We start from the raw sequence: 20,322 nt of genomic DNA, 5'->3' as shown, positions 1-20,322 counted from the left end.
AACTGGAGCCGATTATACACAGTGAAGTGAGCCAGAAAAAAAACACCAACACAGTATACTAACACATATATATGGAATTTAGAAAGATGGTAATGATAACCCTGTATGAGAGACAGCAGAAGAGACACAGATGTATAGAACAGATTTTTGGACTCTGAGGGAGCGGGAGAGGGTGGGATAATATGGGAGAATGGCACTGAAATATGTACACTATCATGTAAGATAGTCTCCAGTCTATGTTCGATGCAGGATACAGGATGCTTGGCGCTGGTGCACAGGGATGATCCAGAGAGATGATATGGGGTGGGCGGTGGGAGGGGGGTGAGGATTGGGAACTCATGTACACCTGTGGCGGATTCATGTCAATGTATGGCAAAACCAACACAGTGTTGTAAAATAAAACATAGTAAAAATAAAAATTAAAAAAAAGAGAGAGAAAGACAATTATCGTATGGTATCACTTACATGGACTCTAAAATATGCCACAAATAAGCTGATCTATGAAAGAGAAACAGACTCACAGACATAGAGAGCAGACTATGTGATTCCCAAGAGGGAAAGGTACGGCAGGCACAGATTGGGAGCTGGTGATTAGCAGATGCAAAGCATAATATATACAATAGACAAACAAGAGCGTACTGTATAGCACAAGGAACTATATTCATAATTTGAGATAAACAATCATGGAAAAGGGTATGAAAGAAATTGTGTGTGCATATGTGTGTGTTTACATATGAAGGAAAGGAAAGGGCAACTGTTGGCAAGCACGTACAGAAACTGGATCCTTGTGTGTTACGGATAGATTTTAAAATGGTGCAACTGCTACCGAAAACAGTTTAAAGGCTCCTCGAAAAATTAAAGAACTAGGGCTGACACATGATTCAGCAATTCCACTTCAGGATATAAATTCAAAAGAATTTAACATGGGGTCTTGGGATATCTGCAGAGCCGTGCTCACAGCAGCACGAAGCACAACAACTAAGAGGTGGAAGCATCGAAATGTCCATCAAATGTGATATATACACACAATGAAATATTATTTAGCCATATAGAGAAAATTCTGTCACATGCTACAGCATGCATGATCATTTCAGACATCAAGCCAAATGCAATAAGCCAGTCGTACAAAAAGACAAATACTGTAAGTTTCTACTTGCATGAAATAGCTAACACAGTCAAGCAATAGAAAGGAAACAAAAAAGAATGATGGAGTCCATGGTCTAGGTCAACGGGCAAGAAAAGAGGAGTTGCTGTTTGTTTAATGGGACAAGTGATGGGTACAGAGTTTCAATTTTGCAAGCTGTAAAGGTGTAGAGATCTGCTTCATAACAATGTGATAAGGAATTCCCTGGTAGTTCAGAGGTTAGGACTCCACAGTGTCCTATCAGGGGCCTGGGAACTGTCATTCAAGCTGCACAACACAGCTAAAACAATGACAACAACAACAAATCAACACTGTGACTATGTGTGTGTATATGTCTTAGTCACTCAGTTGTGCCCAACTTTGCATCCCCATGGACTAAAGTTCACCACGTTCTCTTCTCCATCAGATTTGCAGTGGGTTGCCATTTCTTTCTCCAAAAGGCTGATGAAAGTGTGCAAAATACTTAGCATGCAAAAATGGTTAAAATGGTAAAAATTTAAGTTAGATGTTTTCTACAACAATTAAAAACAGAAAAGCATTTAACAACCAGGAAAAGAATTTGAATAGACATTTCCGACTCTTTGCAATCCCATGGACTGTAGCCTACCAGGCTCCTCCATTCATGGGTTTTCCAGGCAAGAGTGCTGGAGTGGATTACCATTTCCTTCTCAAGGCGATCTTCCCCACCCAGGAATTGATGCCAGGTCTCCTACCTTGCAGGCAGACATTTGAATATTTGAAATTCACCTGTGGCCTTGACAAGAGTGGCTTTATAGGAAAATGAGAGAACTCGAGATAACAAAGTCTAGGAACAACTCTGCAGAGGTCTGTAACAAGCAAATATGAAATAAAAGCAGCAGAAGCAGGATGTGTCACCAAAAGATGGATTTGTAACGACAGGTCACATTATACTCAGTCAGTTTGCTGATGGGAACCATCCAGAGAAACAGAAACCTTAATCCAGGGCAAAGAGGAGACTTGCTAGAACTTCAAGAAATGAGTAGGTCTAGAACTGAGTAGATCAAAATTGAGTACATCAGGCCAGAGAGCACACAAGCTGGAGAAGGCAATGGAAACCCAAACCAGTACTCTTGCCTGGAATATCCCACAGACGGAGGAGCCTGGTAGGCCGCAGTCCATGTGGTTTCGAAGGGTCGGACACGACTGAGCGACTTCACTCTCATGCACTGGAGAAGGAAATGGCAACCCACTCCAGCGTTCTTGCCTGGAGAATCCCAGATAAGGGAGAGCCTTGTGTGTGGCTGTCCATGAGACTGCAGAGTCGGACACGACTGAAGTGGCTTAGCAGCAGTAGCAGCACACAAGAAGGGTACACAAGCCAAATAATTTGCTTACATTGACAGAGCTGAGATCATATAAAAAAAAGGCTGGCATAGTGGATTAATGGGTATGGTAACCAGCCTTCAAGTGAATTCAATCTCCTAATATTCCCACCCCTGTGTAGTTCTCTCTCAATCTATCACAGGGTAGACCTGTGAGACTAAGCAAATACACAAGTGCAGATGTGTAACATCTCAAAAAAGACTCTGCACTTTATCATGGGTGCAAGCGCTTTCCTGAATCACTCATTCTGAGAAAAGACAGCAGCCTCCACAAGAGAAGCCCCTTGGAGAGGCCCACAGAAGGAGGAACTGAGGCTTCAAGAGTACAGACAAGTGAGAGAGCTTAGATTCCACAAGCTAAGTCTTCAGAGGTTGCCAAGCCAGACAAAAGCTTGACTACTAACTACCTCAGGAGAGATCCTAGGCCAAGAGATAACAAGTGGTAAGTTCTTTCAAACTATTCCATTTTGAGATCATAGGTACAACACAAACAGTTCAAGTTTTAATACCATTCACATCATACTTACACACAGAACAGTTCTCCTATAAATATAGCAAAAATCAAAACACACACACACACAGACACACACACACACTCACCCAATCCAAAGCACCGAAACACAGGAGTTGCCTAGCAGCCCAGTGGTTTGGTTAGGACTCAGCCCTCTCACTGCCAGGATCCTGTGTTCGATCCCTGGCTGGGGAACTAATGTCCTATGAAGCCACATGTTGTGACCAAAACAAAACATGCTGTGAAGTCAAAGCTGTACCAGCAAGATAAGTATACAACACAGCTGTAGGCACAAGTGGCTGGCCATAGAGCTTCCTATGATCTTGTTTACTCGCATGAAATGAACTCAGATGGTGCCTCACCCCCATCCAGTGGAGCTGACTTACTTAATGAAGAAAAGCCCTTAAGGGTACAGAAATGAGAAAGCAATCTCACGTCAACATGTTAAATCACAGGATATTTTCTCTGAATGTACCACTGGATTCATTCATTCATTTGGCCATGCTGTTTGGCTTGTGGGGTCCCAGTACCCTGACCAGAGACTGAATCCAGACCACTGTAGTGAAAGCCCAGAATCCTAATCAGCAGGCCACCAGGGAACCCCCACACCTGCATTGCTTTGCTTTGCCAGCTAAAACCTTAGGATATGTGCATTGCCCCATTTTAGCCTCACCAAGTGGTAGGAGTCAGCTCTACACAGCTTAAGACCCATGGTATTCTTACTTTTTTTCTTTCAAGAAGGCAGGCGAAAGCAAGTCACCATGCCTGTTTTTACGCTTGCCACTCAGAAAGCTGCAAACCTGAAACCATGATGGCCCTGAAGTCAGCACCCGCAATCAGGGTCACGTAATCCCCAATCAGGAATACTCTCTCTCAACAGCAACGTGTCAGCCGACGAATGAAAGGAGAAAAACGCAAAGTAAGAAAGCCACACCTTTGTCCCTGTTGTAAAGATGTCTGTCACCTTACCTCAGGGGCCCACTGAACTCCTGAGCGCTTGAGACCTCCCAGGCAGCACACGGTCACATCCTGGGGACAAGCAGAGGAAACGGCCAGGGTGAGTCCCCTGTTCTGGGAACATTCTATCCCCCCAGGCCCTACCTGGTCCTACCCTACGGATGCTGACCAGGCGTCTCACACTCAACCAGACCAAGTGATTGAACTCCTTTGCCCTGAGCTTCTTCCTCCCACCTCCCTTCTCTCAGTAACAAACAAACAAATACCTCATCTGCCAACTTCCCGAACCAAAGGCCTGAATCTCGGGGCCCCCAGGGACGGGGCAGCCCTGGAGTCTGAGGAGAGGCAGAGGAAACAGGAAAACGACTAAAGCACCAGGGCAGTGAAGAGGCTGCTAGATAGATGTTTTTTTGGTTTTTGTTTTTGTTTTTTTGCTGCTCCTGCCTGACTGTGCCTGGGTGCAGAACCGGGTTGGGCCGTGAAGATTTGTGCGTCTGTGTTTAAATACATTAGGTTCCACAGGAGAGCTGGGGGTGGTGCCAGGGGCCAGGGGCCTAAGAGGCCCTTTCCGCGAGCTGGCTTGTCCCGCCCCTGGGCAGGAAAGCTGCTGGAGAGCAGAGCCCGCCCAGACTAGAGAGGGGAGAGGGCGAAAGGAGCCTGAAGCCTGTGGATCCTGCCGCAAGCTCTCACCGCCCTCACCAGCCGCCCGGCCGAGCAAGGCCTCCTGCGAGTGGGGACCCGAGAAACCCTCCCTTTAGCCGTCAGGCACTGCTTTGGCTGAACCACGCTCCAGTCCTTACCGGTCCCCATTGAGGGAGGAGACAGAACTGCTGGCAGCTCACCTGCCCTAGGCAGTTCCAAGATTAACCCCGAGGAGTCCAGCCTGCGGGGACGAGGCCTCCTCAGGTCTGGGGCGCCGCCTCAGCTCCCCCTACAGGCGTGCGGGCTGCCTCCGATGATTGGCTGCCAGGTGTCGGCACCTGCCATCGGATTGGCCGCGAGGCCGAGTTGGGCGCATGCGCGCGCGATGAGCCCGCCCCACACCCCCTCCCCCCATAAAAGCAGCCGCTGTAGGCTTGGTCAGGCTGAATCTGAATGTCAAGGATCTTGGGTCAAGGTTGCTCAGCTCACCAAACGCGAAGAAAGAAAAAACAGATGGCACAGTCGCCAGGGCTCAGGGCTGAGAACGGCCTCCGAGTCTACCAGGGGAGTCCAGTGATGGTGACCGGCACTCACAGCCCTCAGGGGTGACCTCCCTTAAGCCAGTTCTTTGCTTAAGGAACTTGACCGTACAGTGGATCTTGGCGCCTCTCCTCTTGGAATTACATTTCAATCAAGGCAGGGCAGCCTGCCCCTGTTTTTGCACTGTCTATTGTGAGCTGAGAATGAGCTTTACTTTTTCTTCTTCTTCTTTTTAATTTTAGAGCTTTACACTTTTAATGGCTGAGGAAAACCGAAAAGACTTTTCTTTTCTGACGTGAAAATTGTGTGTAATTCAGTTTTCGGAGTCCTTAAAGGTGGAAGAGGGACTTGCCAGCTTCTTTGGTTATCCTCTATGCCTGAAAACTTAATTAATTGCCAATGGTCATATTCGCAAAGCCTAACATATTTCTTTTTTGGCCCTTTACAGAGTGTTTTTTAAATGCTCTGTTCTGCTGGAAGTCTCCTGGTAGTCATATGGGAGAATAAAGTTTTGGTTTTGTTACAATATTTCTTTTCTTTTTTTTTTTTTAATACCTTTTCTTTATTTTCCTCAACTCATGTTATTTCCCCCCCCCCCCAGTGTTTTTTTTTTTAAATGTTAATATCTTTAATTCTTACATGCGTTCCCAAACATGACCCCCCTCCCACCTCCCTCCCCTCAACATCTCTCTGGGTCATCCCCATGCACCAGCCCCAAGCATGCTGCACCGTACGTCAGACATGGACTGGTGATTCAATTCTTACATGATAGTATACATGTTAGAATTCCCATTCTCCCAAATCATCCCACCCTCTCCCTCTCCCTCTGAGTCCAAAATTCCGTTATACACATCTGTGTCTTTTTTCCTGTCTTGCATACAGGGTCGTCATTGCCATCTTCCTAAATTCCATATATATGTGTTAGTATACCGTATTGGTGTTTTTCTTTCTGGCTTACTTCACTCTGTATAATTGGCTCGTTTCATCCATCTCATCAGAACTGATTCAAATGAATTCTTTTTAATGGCTGAGTAGTACTCCATTGTGTATATGTACCACAGCTTTCTTATCCATTCATCTGCTGATAGACATCTAGGTTGTTTCCATGTCCTGGCTATTATAAACAGAGCTGCGATGAACATTGGGGTACATGTGTCTATTTCAATTCTGGTTTCCTCAGTGTGGATGCCCAGCAGTGGGATTGCTGGGTCATAAGGTAGTTCTATTGGCAATTTCTTAAGGAATCTCCACACTGTTCTCCATAGTGGCTGTACTAGTTTGCATTCCCACCAACAGTGTAGGAGGGTTCCCTTTTCTCCACTTCTCCATTATATTCATTTTTCATTCTTTACTAATTTCATTCCTTCATATCACTATAAGTTTCCTTTAATGGAAGCAATGAAATAACATCAAAGAAAATACCTCTGTTGGTAGTTTTAACAGGTAACATGTTAGAAGGTATATGCTCAACTACAAATATGTTGTATATATACAGTAAATACCACTTTAAGTAGCTTCAGAACTTGTATCTGGTTTCAAGTCACTAGGAAGGTTTGTTGAACATCCAATATTCTAACCTCCAGCTGTTCTCAACTTCAAAAAGATACAACTTTTTCAATAATTTGTTATCTCAAGTTTAAACTCCGTTTTAGCCACATATATGAACATGCTTTCTAGGTCACATGATTGAATCTGACCCATTGCCAAAAAGTGAAAATTTTGGAATACCTTTCTCAAAAGAGAGATGTTGTTTTCTTCTTCCAGAAAGACTGGTAGTGCAGCCGATCTTTGAACAGTTTGTTGGTTTTTGTTAACTCCATAAAGATTAAGCTGTCGAATTAAACTCTTCATGCTCTTGGTTTCAAATTTTCTGAAAGGCTCCTTTCTTTCCAAGACTTCTTTCCTGAAGAGTTCTTCATTGATCACTCTACATGTGCCTGTCTCATCCCACCAAATAGACTCAAACTGATCACTTTCCACTATATTCCAAAGTTTTTGTGGAAATGTGAGTAAAAGAAAATCATTCACATCATCTGTTTCAGAGACAGAATATGTGTAGTGTGGCCTTTTGATCACCAGATCCTCAGCCAAAGCCTGAAAAGCATATTCTTCAATCATAGATCTCAAAACTGAGTCCCCAGTTGTATAATCATACCAGTAAGATCGAATGGAGGTTTCTGAACCAGTGGACTCACCTTTAGGAGGTCCATCTTGAATTTCTGAAGAAATATGTGCCATCTCAGGGAAATCTTTCTTCAGATAATGTTCTCATTTGTCTGCTTTTACACAATGCAACTTCAAATGATGTTTGGCTGGCCTACAGAGAGAAACTCTCTGGACAATCACAGAGATCCCCCCAGTCAAACAGCTGTGACATCACAAAATCACTGGTCTCCTAGCAATCGAAGGTTAGTTGTGACATGACAAAGTCACTGGTCTCCTAGCAACTGAAGGGTATTGTTCAACCAAGTGTTTACTTCAGCATCAACTTAAAATACAGACTGCTGGCAGAAATAGTAACCAAAACCATGAAGCATGCAAAAATCTCATTAGTCAATTTGGCCTTTTTTTGGGGGGGGGGTCGGGGGGGGTTCCTGTGTTTGGGATGGTCTTTCTCTTTCTGGCAGTTTGTGGTTCCTCTTTATTGTGGAGGTTCCTCCCTGTGGCTGGGGTTGGACGAGGGGCTTGTCAGGTTTCCTGGTTAGGGAAGCTTGTGTCAGTGTTCCGGTGGGTGGAGCTGCATCTCTTCTCTCTGGAGGGCAATGAAGTGTCCAGTAGTGAGGTTTGAGATGTCTATGGGTTTGCTGTTTGGGCAACCTGTGTATTGAAGCTCCAGGTTCTGTTCCTGTGTTGCTGGAAAATTGGCATGGTATGTCTTCCTGTGGAACTTGTTGGCTCTTGGTCATGCTTTGTTTCAATGTAGGTGTGGACCTTTTTTAGAAGATTTCCTTTTTTTTAAAAAAAATAAATTTATTATTTTAATTGTAGGGTAATTACTTTACATTATTGTAATGATTTTGCCGTACATTAACATATGTCCGCCACAGGTGTACACATGTTCCCTTTCCTGAACCCCTTCCCTTCTGCCAACCCGTACCATCCCTCTGGGTCGTCCCAGTGCACCACCCCCAAGCATCCAGTATCATGCATTGAACCTGGGCTGGAGACCCATTTCATATATGATATTATACATGTTTCAATGCCATTCTCCCAAAACATCCCACCCTCTCACTCTCCCACAGAGTGCAAAAGACTGTTCTATACATCTGTGTCTCTTTTGCTATCTCGCATACAGGGTTATCGAAAACTCACATCAATAAATCTACTTTATTTCTGAAATAAAAGTGATTTATCATCCTTCTATGCACACATTCTTAATATTCAGTACTGTTACCCTAGCAGACTTGGTCTACTTGCTTCTGTGCAAACAAATTTATGAATTGACTGTGGGTTTCACTGTGGAGGGGGGGGGGAAGTGCTTATTGTAGGACGAAGCAAGGTGTCTTAGCAGCTGGTGCTTCAAAGACACAAATCCCCAAATACTTTCAGGGGGACTATTTTAATGGCTGAGTGAGGGTGGAACATGGGGTCTGTGATCCATATTGGGACATTCTACTAATGGCCTATTAGTGAGGATATTGGGAGTCCACATCATTGACCGTCTAGTTCCAACTATGCACTTACATTTCAGCCTGGTTTGGGCTTTAGCATCTCTAAAATTGTTCACAGGATATTGCTCCGAATGTCAGCGATGGTCCTTGCTGCTGCTGCTGCTAATTCGCTTCAGTCGTGTCCGACTCGGTGCGATCCCAAAGATGGCAGCCCACCAGGCTCCCCCATCCCTGGGATTCTCCAGGCAGAACACTGGCGTGGGTTGCCATTTCCTTCTCCACGCTGGCCCTTGAGGAGGGACTAAAGACCCTTGAGTTTGATTAGTGGCTAAATCATTATTATTGTCTATCACTTGATTGTTTTCCTTAGTTTCTGTCTTTTCTAGCTTCTCTGATTAAAATTCCTTTTGAACATGAGGAGGTCTACAATCTCCTACCTCTCTCTCTCGATTTCCAGGCTTTTCAATCTTAAGAAGGGACTGCTTAGTACAATAAAGGAAAACAAGTCTTGGACTTAGAGCTCGATCTTAAATATGACAGAAAATCTCAGTGCAGGTTCCGTTTCTTTTTCAGGTTTCCCAGCTCTTGGAGTGATTAAGTCAGCAACAACTTTGGCTCTTTCCTGTTGAGATGGAGCATGGAGGTGGAAATAATTCTAAAATCTAGGCTTGCTATCAACAGTTTATGATATGAAAACATATCTCTATTTTATATATAATATATATATATATGTCTATGTTAGTATTTTTTCATTAAACTGGACAAACATTTGAAAATTGGTCTATATTTATGAAAAGGAGAGAGGTGAGTGATATAAAAGAGTCCTCATATGTTACATGCAGCCAAGGAAACAGATTTTGAAGTATTTCAACTCACATAATATTCAACAATCGAGTAGAATTTGAATCATTCTACATTTGGGTTTTATTGTTTTCCCATTTCTACTACACCTAACATGAATTAAAAGCTAATGTTTATTACAATTCTCTTTCTGAAAGCTATGACTTGCACGTAATCTAGATGCACATCAGCAGATGAAAATATAAGGAAGTTGTGCTATATATTCAAATATAATATTACTTAGCTACAGAAAAACACATGTTAGTGTCACTTTTGGTAAGGCAGTTCAACCTGCAGCCTATTATTCAGAGCAAAAAAAAAAAAGTTAGAAAGAGAAAGGCAAATATTGTTTATTAATGCGTACAAATGGGATTTAGGAAGACAGTAACAATGATTCTGCATGAAGGCCAGTAAAAAAGATCCACATATAAAGAACAGACTCTGAGACTCAATGGGAGAGTTCAAGGATGGGATGATTGGAGAAATTAGCATTGAAACAGGTACATTACCATACATAAAAGAGATGACCAGTGCAAGTTCAATGCATGAAAGATGCATCCAACCCTTGTGCTGTGGACGAACCCAGAAGCGTGGGGTAATAAATGAGGTTTGAGTTGTGTTCAGGATAGGGGGACGCATGTATCCATGTGGCTGATTCATGTTGATGTATATGTCAAAAACTATCACAGTAATACACAATAATTCTATTCCAATTAAATCATTTTTTAAAAGAAATATGAAGAAATACAAAAAGAATGCATTCAGAAATAACAGGGACATGCTCCAGAATACAACCTCAACAGTTGTTTCATATCTCTTCCAGAAAGCGGGCTTAGGAGGGGCAGAACATGTGTGCTGGTATAAAAGCTGAAAGTCGAAGAAGATAAGCTTGAGATTGCAACTATGCAGTTGCAGCATGACCTCAGTATCATAGTCTAAATAGTGAAAGACGCATGCGGCACAATGCAAGCTTAGTAGATCGGCATGACTACTGTGGAGCTTAGGCTGAGTAGGAGTTCAATGCATGCACTTGAGCATCCTTTCAGGAGTGACGGTACGTATGTTTCAGAGTGAAGATAAAGAGATGCAGCGAAAGTGCTCTAAAATGGTGGACAAATACTTGTAAGAAGGAAGGTTCAGAGTGGAAGCTCAGTATTTGCTATAGACTTGGACTTAAGTTGAAGACAGTAGGGAAGACCACTCGATGATTCAGGTTTGACCTAAATCAGATCCCTTATGATGGTACAGTGGACAAGAGAAAATATTTAAGGGATTAGGCATAATATAGTGTTTGAAGAACTACATTTGGAGGTTCATGACATTGTAGAGGAGGCAGTGATGAAGACCATCCCCAAGAACATGAATGCAAAAAGGCAAAATGGTTGTCTGAGGAGGCGTTACAAATAACTGAGAAAGGAATAGAAACAAAAGGCAAAGGAGAAAAGGGAAGATATACCCATATGAATAGAGTGCACCAAAGAATAGCAAAGAGCGATAAGAAAGCCTTCCTCGGTGATGAGTGCAAAAAATAGAGGAAAGCAACAGAATGGGAAAGAGTAGAGATCTCTTCAAGAAAATTAGAGATACCAAGGGAACATTTCATGCAAAGGTGGATACAGTAAAGGACAGAGATTGTATGGACTGAACAGAAGCAGAAGATATTAAGAAGAGGTAGCAAAAATCTATACCGCAAAGATTGAAGAACTATGCAGAAAAGATCTCCATGATCCAGATAATCATCATGATCTAATCACTCACCTAGAGCCAAACATCCTGGAATGTGAGGTCAAGCGTGCCGCAAGAGGCATCAATAGAAAGAAAGCTAGCGGAGATAGAGAACTCCACTTGAGTGATTTCAAATCCTAATAGATAGTGAGTGCTATGAAAGTGCTGAACTCAATATGCAAGCAAATTTGGAAAACTCAGCAGTGGCTACAAGACTGGAAAAAATCAGTTGTTCCAGTATATGCATTTTAGAGCTTCTTCTCTGTAGTGGTGAAATGTGTTCCACACAGAGTTAGACAGGACTGAAGCAATCCTTTGCAAATAGTTGCACGATTTGTTTTTTTAACCAGTAGCAGCTTTTTTCCAATGAGAGTTAACTGTGAAAGTGGAGCAGCTGCTTGGCTTTGAGGGACACAGGTGGTGTCAAACGGGCAGGGTGCAGGGACACAGACTGACTACACCACAGGAGTTAGGGCCCTATCAGAGCCTTTTTTTTTTCTTTTTTGAGCCCTTGTATCCGGTGATAAGAAGGCGTCTTTGGCCAGTCTTCTCCCTAGTTCCACCTATTCGGCCACTCAGAAGGCTTCCTTGCCTGGGATCCTTCTCTGTCGTTCAATGGGTCAGCACATAGAGCGAATTTCCTGGCTGGGGTCCTCCTGTGTAAATCAGTGCATCCGACACTTAAAGGAGGATCCTGAGTGGGATTCTACTCTAGTATGGTGCATCAGGCACTTAATGGATGACCCTGCGTGGTGTCCTGCTCTGCATTTCAGGGTGTTCAGCATTTGAAGGGTCAGCCTCATTATTGTAGTAACTACTGATGCTAGCATGTGGGAGAGAGAGGCTATGGTGATTGCTCCACCCCCGACATGTGACTCGGTGTTATGGCCTTGCTTTCATGGCTGCCTAGCTTTCCTCCACAGGCATACCCTACGACAGTGTCCTCCTTCAAACCCCCTCTCTCCATCTCTCCCCAGGAAACAGCAGCCCTCCCCATGAATTGCCGCAAAGTCCCTAAACTGCAGGTGCCAGCCACGGGGCCTTTCAGGGGATGGATGTCCTTGTACGGGGTATGTACGGCTGCAGCAAGGACCCTCTGCTTCTCATTGCACCCAGCTTTCCACAGATCAGCTGTTTCACTCTCAGCTTTAAATGCCTATTCTACACTTCAGACGATTGACCCAATGTGGGATTGGACCTCAGCTTCAGTTCCTTCCCCCACTCAGGGCAGATCCAGTCCTACTAACACTCCTGATTTTTCCCCCAGTTCTTTTCCCCGACTGAGTTTTGCGTGGTTCTATATATTCTTTGCCACTTGTCAGGTACTCCTGTCTACTTTCCGGTAATGTTCTGATTACTCTTCTGTGTCTGAAGGTGTATGCCTGATGTATCCATGGAGAGATGTACTGCACATCCACTTATAGCTCCACCATCTTGTTCTCTCATCTCACGAGAGTTTTAGAGCACAGAATCCACCGTGGTAGTAGGTGTGGCTATAAAATGTGAGTTCAGATATACTCTTGAGGGCAAGCTCAGTGATTTTAGCACAGCTGATCTAAAGCGTGGATTTAGTGTTGGCCAGACATATGCTTCAAATGTTAAGAAAATTATGTATGGTGTGCCAATTCTAGAGCACAAGGTCAGTGTTTGTGTACCATTTCCTGTAGAATGCAAGTTCACTTGTGGAAAGAGGTATGCTCCGCAATGCAACTGAGCAGTTTTAGACATCTTGTGGTAGAGTACATGCTCAATAGTGGCAGGAACTGTGCTCTAGTGTGCATTCAGCAGTGGCTGGACACATGTTGCCAGTGCCAATGGGATGGCTTCAGACAGCCTGCTCTAAAGTGCAAGCACACTAGTGGCAGAACGTGTGCTGCGGATTGCGAGCTAAGCTGTTTCAGTACTTCCAGGCTAGAGCAGAGACGCAGTAGTGAGGCATGCAGGCTCCAAAGTGTCACACCCGCTCTAGAGCACAGATTTAGTAGTGGTGGGGAGAATCGGCAAAAGCACCATCTCAGGAGATGAAGCACGTGTTCTCGAAAGCCAAGATTCAGGATGTGAAGCATGCCTGCTCTAGATCATGGGTCTGTATTAAGAGGGGTATGCCTAAAGTGTGTTTCACTGTTGAGAGGCATGCTGAAGAGCTAAGTTCATCTGCTCTACATGTGCTTCAGAGTGTTGTCTCAGGAGTTGGTGCCCTTGCTCAAGAGTGCAGACTGCAGAGGGACATGTTCTCTTGAAAGCTGGGTTTTTATTTTTGGTTGCATATCCAGAGATCCAATTCAGAAAATGTGATATACCTGCTCTGCCACACAAGCTCAGTAGCGGGAAGACAAGCCCTCAACAGTGCAAGCGCAAGGGTTGTGGCATATGTGTATGGTGACGCACGATCAATTGAGGCAGGACATATGAAGTATACACCAGGTCTGTAGTGGTGGCACGTCATCCACAGATATACAGGTACACTACTCACAGCTTGCACAGTCTAGAGTGCTGGGTGACTAGCAGCAAAATGGCTGGTATAAAATGTCACGGGGGTAATTGTTGCACACACCTTCTCGAGCAATACCTCAAGGAAGTTAAGATAACACTTCAGAATTCAAGGTCACTAGTGGTCACACAGTTGATCTAGAATGACGGTTCACTCGTGGAGACGATATGTGTTTTAGAAAGCAGCCTCCTGGAGTAGGTGCTCCAGAGTGCAGGAAGAAGCGTGGGGAACATATGCAACAGAGGGCAAGCCAAGTCATTGGCAATTTTCAGCTGCAGAGTGTAGGCTCACAGGTTTAAGCACTCAGGCCACCGAGCAAGATTAGTAGTAGTGGAACTCATGCTCTGTAACGCAGGCTCAGCAGTGATAAAGGAGTGTACCAGGGTGCACTATCAGTAGCTGAAGCATGAATATTTGGGGGCCTGGGCTTACAAGTGGCAAGACACAGGCTTCCGAGTCTGAAATTAGTAATGGCCACACATATGCTCTAGACCACATGCTCACTAGCTGTGCCATGCCTGCTTAGTGTAAGGACTCAGAAGTGACAAGTGTGCTGCAGTGCTAGGATTTATACTGCTGGGATGCATGATTCAGTGTGCAGTTGTGTAGTTCAGGCATTCTTACTCTACAGCACAGTCTCCGTAGTGTCAGAACATTGGCTCTTGAAGGCACACGCAGTCACGATGGAAGATATGCTTCTGAGTAAACCTCAGAAGCGCAAAACCCATGATGAAATGTGCTCACTCTGTATTCATGAGATCTGTACCCCCAGCTGCACGTTCAGTTACTTTGGCATGTGTGCAACTAGAGCATGTTCTCAGCAGAGCCCGGATGCCTGCACTTGAGCTCATGCTCAGGAGAGGCGTACCATGTCCTCCAGTGTTTAAAATCACTCTGTCTACAGGAGTTCTGGCTCAGTTGTGTCCAGAAGGAAACTTCAGAGTGCAAGTTCAGTAACTATTTAGGCACACCTGAACTACAGTGCAGGTTGAGTAGTGGCCTGACTTACCTATAAAGCAACAAGCTAATGATTGTGATGTTCATGCTTCAGAGTGAAAGTTCAGCCGGTGATGAACTCTTGTTCTGGAAGGCAATTTCAGTAGTGCAGGGATGCAGAATCCAGAGCGTAATACACCAAAAGTGTATGTGAGTTTACAACAGGCATGTTTTAGGGACAGGCTCAGTAGTGGTAGGCCATATCCTAAAGAACCCGGGTTTAGGAGTGATGGGATGTATGCTCTACTGTGCAGTCTCAGTGACAGCAAGGCACTTGTTCTAAAGCTTGTTAATAGTCTCAATAGTGGCAGAAAGGGTGATCCAGATTGGAAACTAAGTAGCTCCTGCGAGCGTTCTCTAGATAGCGGCCTCAGTATCAACAAGCGCGTATTCCAGAGGGCAAGCTCAGTGTTTGTAGCATGTATGGTTTGACATAAGAGAAGGAAATGGCAACTCACCCCAATATTCTTGCCTGGAGAATCCCGTGGACAGAGGGGCGTCGTGGGCTACTGTCCATAGGTTCGCACGGAGTCGGATAAGACTAAAGCGACTTAGCATGCATGCATGCATTGGAGAAGGAAGTGGCAACGCACTCCAGTATTCTTGCCCCAAGAATCCCAGGGACAGGGGAGCCTGGTGGGCTGGTAATCTATGTGGTCACACAGAGTCGGACACGACTGAAGTGACTTAGCAGCAGCAGCAGTGGTTTCAAATCAGGGGTCAGTAACTGTGAAAAGTTTCTTGCATTTTCAGTCGTTGCCGCATGCCAGGTCCGGAGTGCAGACGCACGTGGTTGTGATACTTATGCTCTAGAGTTGTAATGTATGTGCCAGAGTGCAAGCTAAGTAGTGCACCTGTCCTAATTCAATTCTTAGTAAAAGCAGAATGCAAACTCGTGATTTCAACCTCAGTAGTTGCTGCATGCATCATCAGAAGTAGTGGTGCATACACTCATTTGATCTCTGGTTCCTCTGACTTGTCCAAAACCAGCTTGAACATCTGGAAGTTTATGGTTCGTGTATTGCTGAAGCTTGGCTTGGATATTTTTGTGCATTACTCTACTAGCGTGTGAGATGAGTGCAATTGTGCAGTAGTTTGAGCATTCTTTGGCATTGCCTTTGTTTGGGATTGGAATGAAAACTGACCTTTCCCAGTCCTCAGCTGCTGCTTAGTTTTTTAAATTTGCTGACATATTGAGTGAAGCACTTCCGCAGCATAATCGTTTAGGATTTCAAATAGCTCAACTGGAATTCTATCACTTCCACTCACTTTGTTCATAGTGATGCTTCTTAAGGCCCACTTGACTTCACATTCCAAGTATCTGGATGTAGGTGAGTGATCACATCGTCATGATTATTTGGGTTGTGAAGATCTTTGATGTACAGTTCTTCTGTGTGTTCTTTGCCGCCTCGTCTTAATACCTATTGCTTCTGTTAGGTCCGTACCATTTATGTCCCTAATAGTGCCCATCTTTGCATGAAATGCCCCCTTGGTATCTCCGGTTTTCTTGAAGAAATCTTTAGTCTTCCCCATTGCATTGCTTTGCTTTATTGCTTTGCTTTATTTCTTGGCACTGATCACCGAGGAAGGCTTTCTTCTCTCTCCTTGGAACTCTGTGTTCAGATGGCTATATCTTTCCTCCTCTCCTTTGGCTTCATTTCTCTTCATTTCACAGCTAATTGTAAGGCCTCCTCCGGCAGCCATTTTGCCTTTTTGCGTGTCTTTTTTCTTGGGAATGGTCTTGATCCCTGTCTCCTGTACAATGTCATGAACCTCCGTCCATAGTTCATCAGGCATTCTATCAGATCTAGTCCCTTACATGTATTTCTCACTTACACTGTGTAATCATAAGGGATTTGAGATAGGTCATTCCTGAATGGTTTAGTGGTTTGTTCCTGCTTTCTTCAATTTAAGTCTGAATTTGGCAATACAGATTTCATGATCTGAGCTGCAGTCAGCCTCTGGTCTTGTTTTTTGCTGTCTAGGAAGACTAAGCGTCTTTTCATTTCATGGCTGCAGTCACTATCTTCAGTGATTTTGGAGCCTCCCCCCCCCCCCCCGAAAAAAAAAAACAAAACAGTCTGCCACCATTTCCACTGTTTTCCCATCTATTTGTCATGAACTGATGGGACAGGATGCCATCTCAGGTTTCCTTATTTAGAGCTTTAAGCCTACTTCTTCACTTTCCTCTTTCACTTTCATCAAGAGACTCTTCAGTTCCTCTTTAGTTTCTGCCATAAGGGGGGTGTCATCTACATATCTGAAGTTTTTGACATTTCTCCTGGCAGTCTTGATTCCCGTTTGCATTTCTTCCAACCTCACATTTCTCTGCATAGAAGTTAAATAAGCAGAGTGACAATATATACCCTTGAGGTGCTGGTTTTCCTATTTGGAACCAGTCTGTTATTCAATGTCCAGTTCTAACTGTTGCTTCCTGAACTGTATACAGGCTTCTCAAGAGGCAGATCTGGTGGTGTGGTACTACCGTCTCTTTCAGAATTTTCCACAGTTTATTTTGATCCGTACACTCAAAGGCTTTGGCATACTCAATAAAGCAGAACTAGATGTTTTTCTGGAACTTCCTTGCTTTTTTGTGAAGATCCAGCAGATGTTGGGAATTTGATCTTTGGTTCCTCTGTATTTTCTAAAACAAGATTGACTATCTGGAAGTTCATGGTTCACATATTGCTGAAGCCTGGCTTGGAGAATTTTGAGCATTTCTTTGTTAGCATGTGAGATGAGTAAAATTGCATGGTAGTTTGAGCATTCGTTGGCATTGCCTTTTTCGAGACTGGAATGACAACTGACCATTTCCAACTGAGCCACAGCTGAGATTTTCAAATTTCTTGTCTTATTGAGTACATCACTTTCACAGCATCGTCTTCGAGGATTTGAAGTAGCTCATCTGGAATCGAAGCCGTAATAGAGCCTTCTAAGTCCCTAATGGACACTGCATGGACTCTCAGAACAGGTGAGATCAACAGCCATCCTCTTTAACAACAACAACAAAAAGTTCTCTCAACAAGAAAACTTACACAAGCCACTGGTCCCACCACATTCACTTGGAGGAGACCACCCAATTAATAGCAATGATGGCCCTCCGGTGTGCAGAAAATAGACCTCGAAGACAGTCATCGAAACAACATGAAAAGGCAGAGACATATCCAGCAGATGAAGGAATACAATGAAAATCAACAAACCAGTGAAAGAGGAGGAGGTAGGAAGTCTACAGGAAAAACAGTTCAGCACAAAAATAGTCAATGTCTTGGAAACAAATGGATCGACAGATAAATAGACTTCAGGCATGGATTGAGAAGATGAAAGGGGTGTTTTAAATGGACCTGGAAGAAATCATGAGTAGTCAATCAATAATGAGCGATGACATAACTGAGATAGAAATCACTCTGGACAACAGGAACAGTACTGTAACTGAGGCAGAAGAAAGACTAAGTGAGCTGGAAGATCGGATATGGGAAATAAATGAAGCAGAGCAGGAAAAAAAAAAGAAAGAGAGAAATGAAGACAATCACAGAGACATATGGGACAATGTTAAATGCCCCCATATTTAAATCATAGGTTTCTCAGAGAAAGAAGACAAAAGGAAAGGGCATGAGAAAATATTTGAGGAGGAAATAGTTAAAAACATCCCTGAAATGGAAAAAAAAAATAAAAAAACAGACACCTAAGATGAAAAATCCCAGTGTGTCCCACAGGGGTAAAATCAAGACACAACATGTCAAAACACACATTAATCAAAATGAAAACAAACAAATAAATATACAGAATGAACAAATATTCAAGGTAACAAAGGAATCACAACAAATAACATAGAAGGGAATCCCCATAAGGATAACAGCTGATCTTACTATAGAAACTCTTCAGCTTAGAAGGGAATGGCAGGATGTACCTAAAGTGCTGAGAGGCAAAAGCCTAAAGCCAAAATTACTCTATCCAACAAGGATAGTATTCTCATTCAAAAGACAAAACAAGAGCTTTACAGACAAACAAAAGCAGTTAGTGTTCAGAACCACCAAACCAGCACTTCAGCAAATGCTGAAGGATCTTTTCTAGATAGGAAACAGAAAAGCTTATAAAAACAAAGCCACAAAATATATAGTAAATGGTAAGAAGATCATACTTATCAACAACTACCTTAAACAGAAATGGGCTAAATGCTCCAACGAAAAGGCAAAGACTGGGTGAATGCATACAAGAATATACTGTCTGCAAGAAAACCACCTCATACCTAGGGACACATGCAGCCTGAAAGTGATGGCCAGGAAAAAGCTATCTTGTGAAAATGGAGAGCAAAAGTGGGAGGAGCGATATTCATATCAGATAAATGGACTTTACCTAAAGACCACTATAGGAGACAAAGAAAGTTGCATTACAGAACATTCAAGGCATCAATCCAAGAAGAAGCTACATGCACCCAATGTAGGAGCACCTCAATACAAGAGGCAAATGCCAACAACTAGTAGAGCAGAAATAGACACTAACCAATAGTATTGGGTGATTTTAATACTTCACTCATAACATGAACAGATCATCCAGACAGAAAATGAAATAAGGGAAACTCAGGTTTTAGAAGATACATTAGACCAGTTTGAGCTAATTGATATCTAGAGGTCATCCCACCGCCAAAGAACAGATTTCACCTGTTTCTCCTTTTTTTCTCCTTTTTCTCACGTGCAAATGGAACATTATCTTAGGACAGATCACACCCAAGGTTAGATCACATCTAACCTTAATAAACTTCAAGATATTATACTATTTGCAAGCATAATTTCTGATCACAATGCTGTTCGATCAGATATCAACCACAGGAAAACGACAACAACAACAACAACTAGAGGAAACACAAAAAATTTGGAGGCTAAAACCACCAAAATTCACATTTGAATTCAACAAAATCCAAAACTTTTATGAAAAAAAAAAAACAAACAAACAAACCTCTGCCAAAGTAGTCATAGGTGGAACATACCTCAACGTAATGAAAGCCAAATATGACAAAACCATTGTAAACATTATTGTTAATAATGAAAAGCTGAAAAAATTTCCTTTAAAGTCAGCATGAAGACAATGTGCCCACACTCATCAGTACTCGTTCTGGGAATTCTAGCCACAGTTTTCAAAGAAGAAAAAGATATGAACAGAATCCTCATTTGAAAAGAAGAGGTATAACTGTCTATTTGCACATGCTATTACCCTTTACAAAGAAAACCCAAGAGATGCCACCAGAAAATTCCTGGAGTTTATCAATGAATACAGTAAACGTGCAGGGTATAAAACTAATACACAGAAACCCTTATAGTCCTACACATTCACAATGAAAAATCAGAAAGAGAAATGAAGGAACAATCCTGTTCCCCATTGCAATGAAAGGAATAAAACAACTAGAAATAAGTTTGCATAAAGAGACAAAGGACGTCCCCGATGGCTCAATTGGTAAAGAAGCTGCCTGCAATGCAGGAGACTCCTGTTTGGTTCCTGGGTCACGAAGACCCCCTGAAGAAGGGATA

The sequence above is a fragment of the Ovis aries genome, chromosome Y, assembly GCF_016772045.2.
Source record: "Ovis aries strain OAR_USU_Benz2616 breed Rambouillet chromosome Y, ARS-UI_Ramb_v3.0, whole genome shotgun sequence".
Lineage (NCBI taxonomy): Eukaryota > Metazoa > Chordata > Mammalia > Artiodactyla > Bovidae > Ovis > Ovis aries.
The sequence above is the reverse complement of the archived record's forward strand: the minus strand, read 5'-3'. Positions refer to the sequence as shown.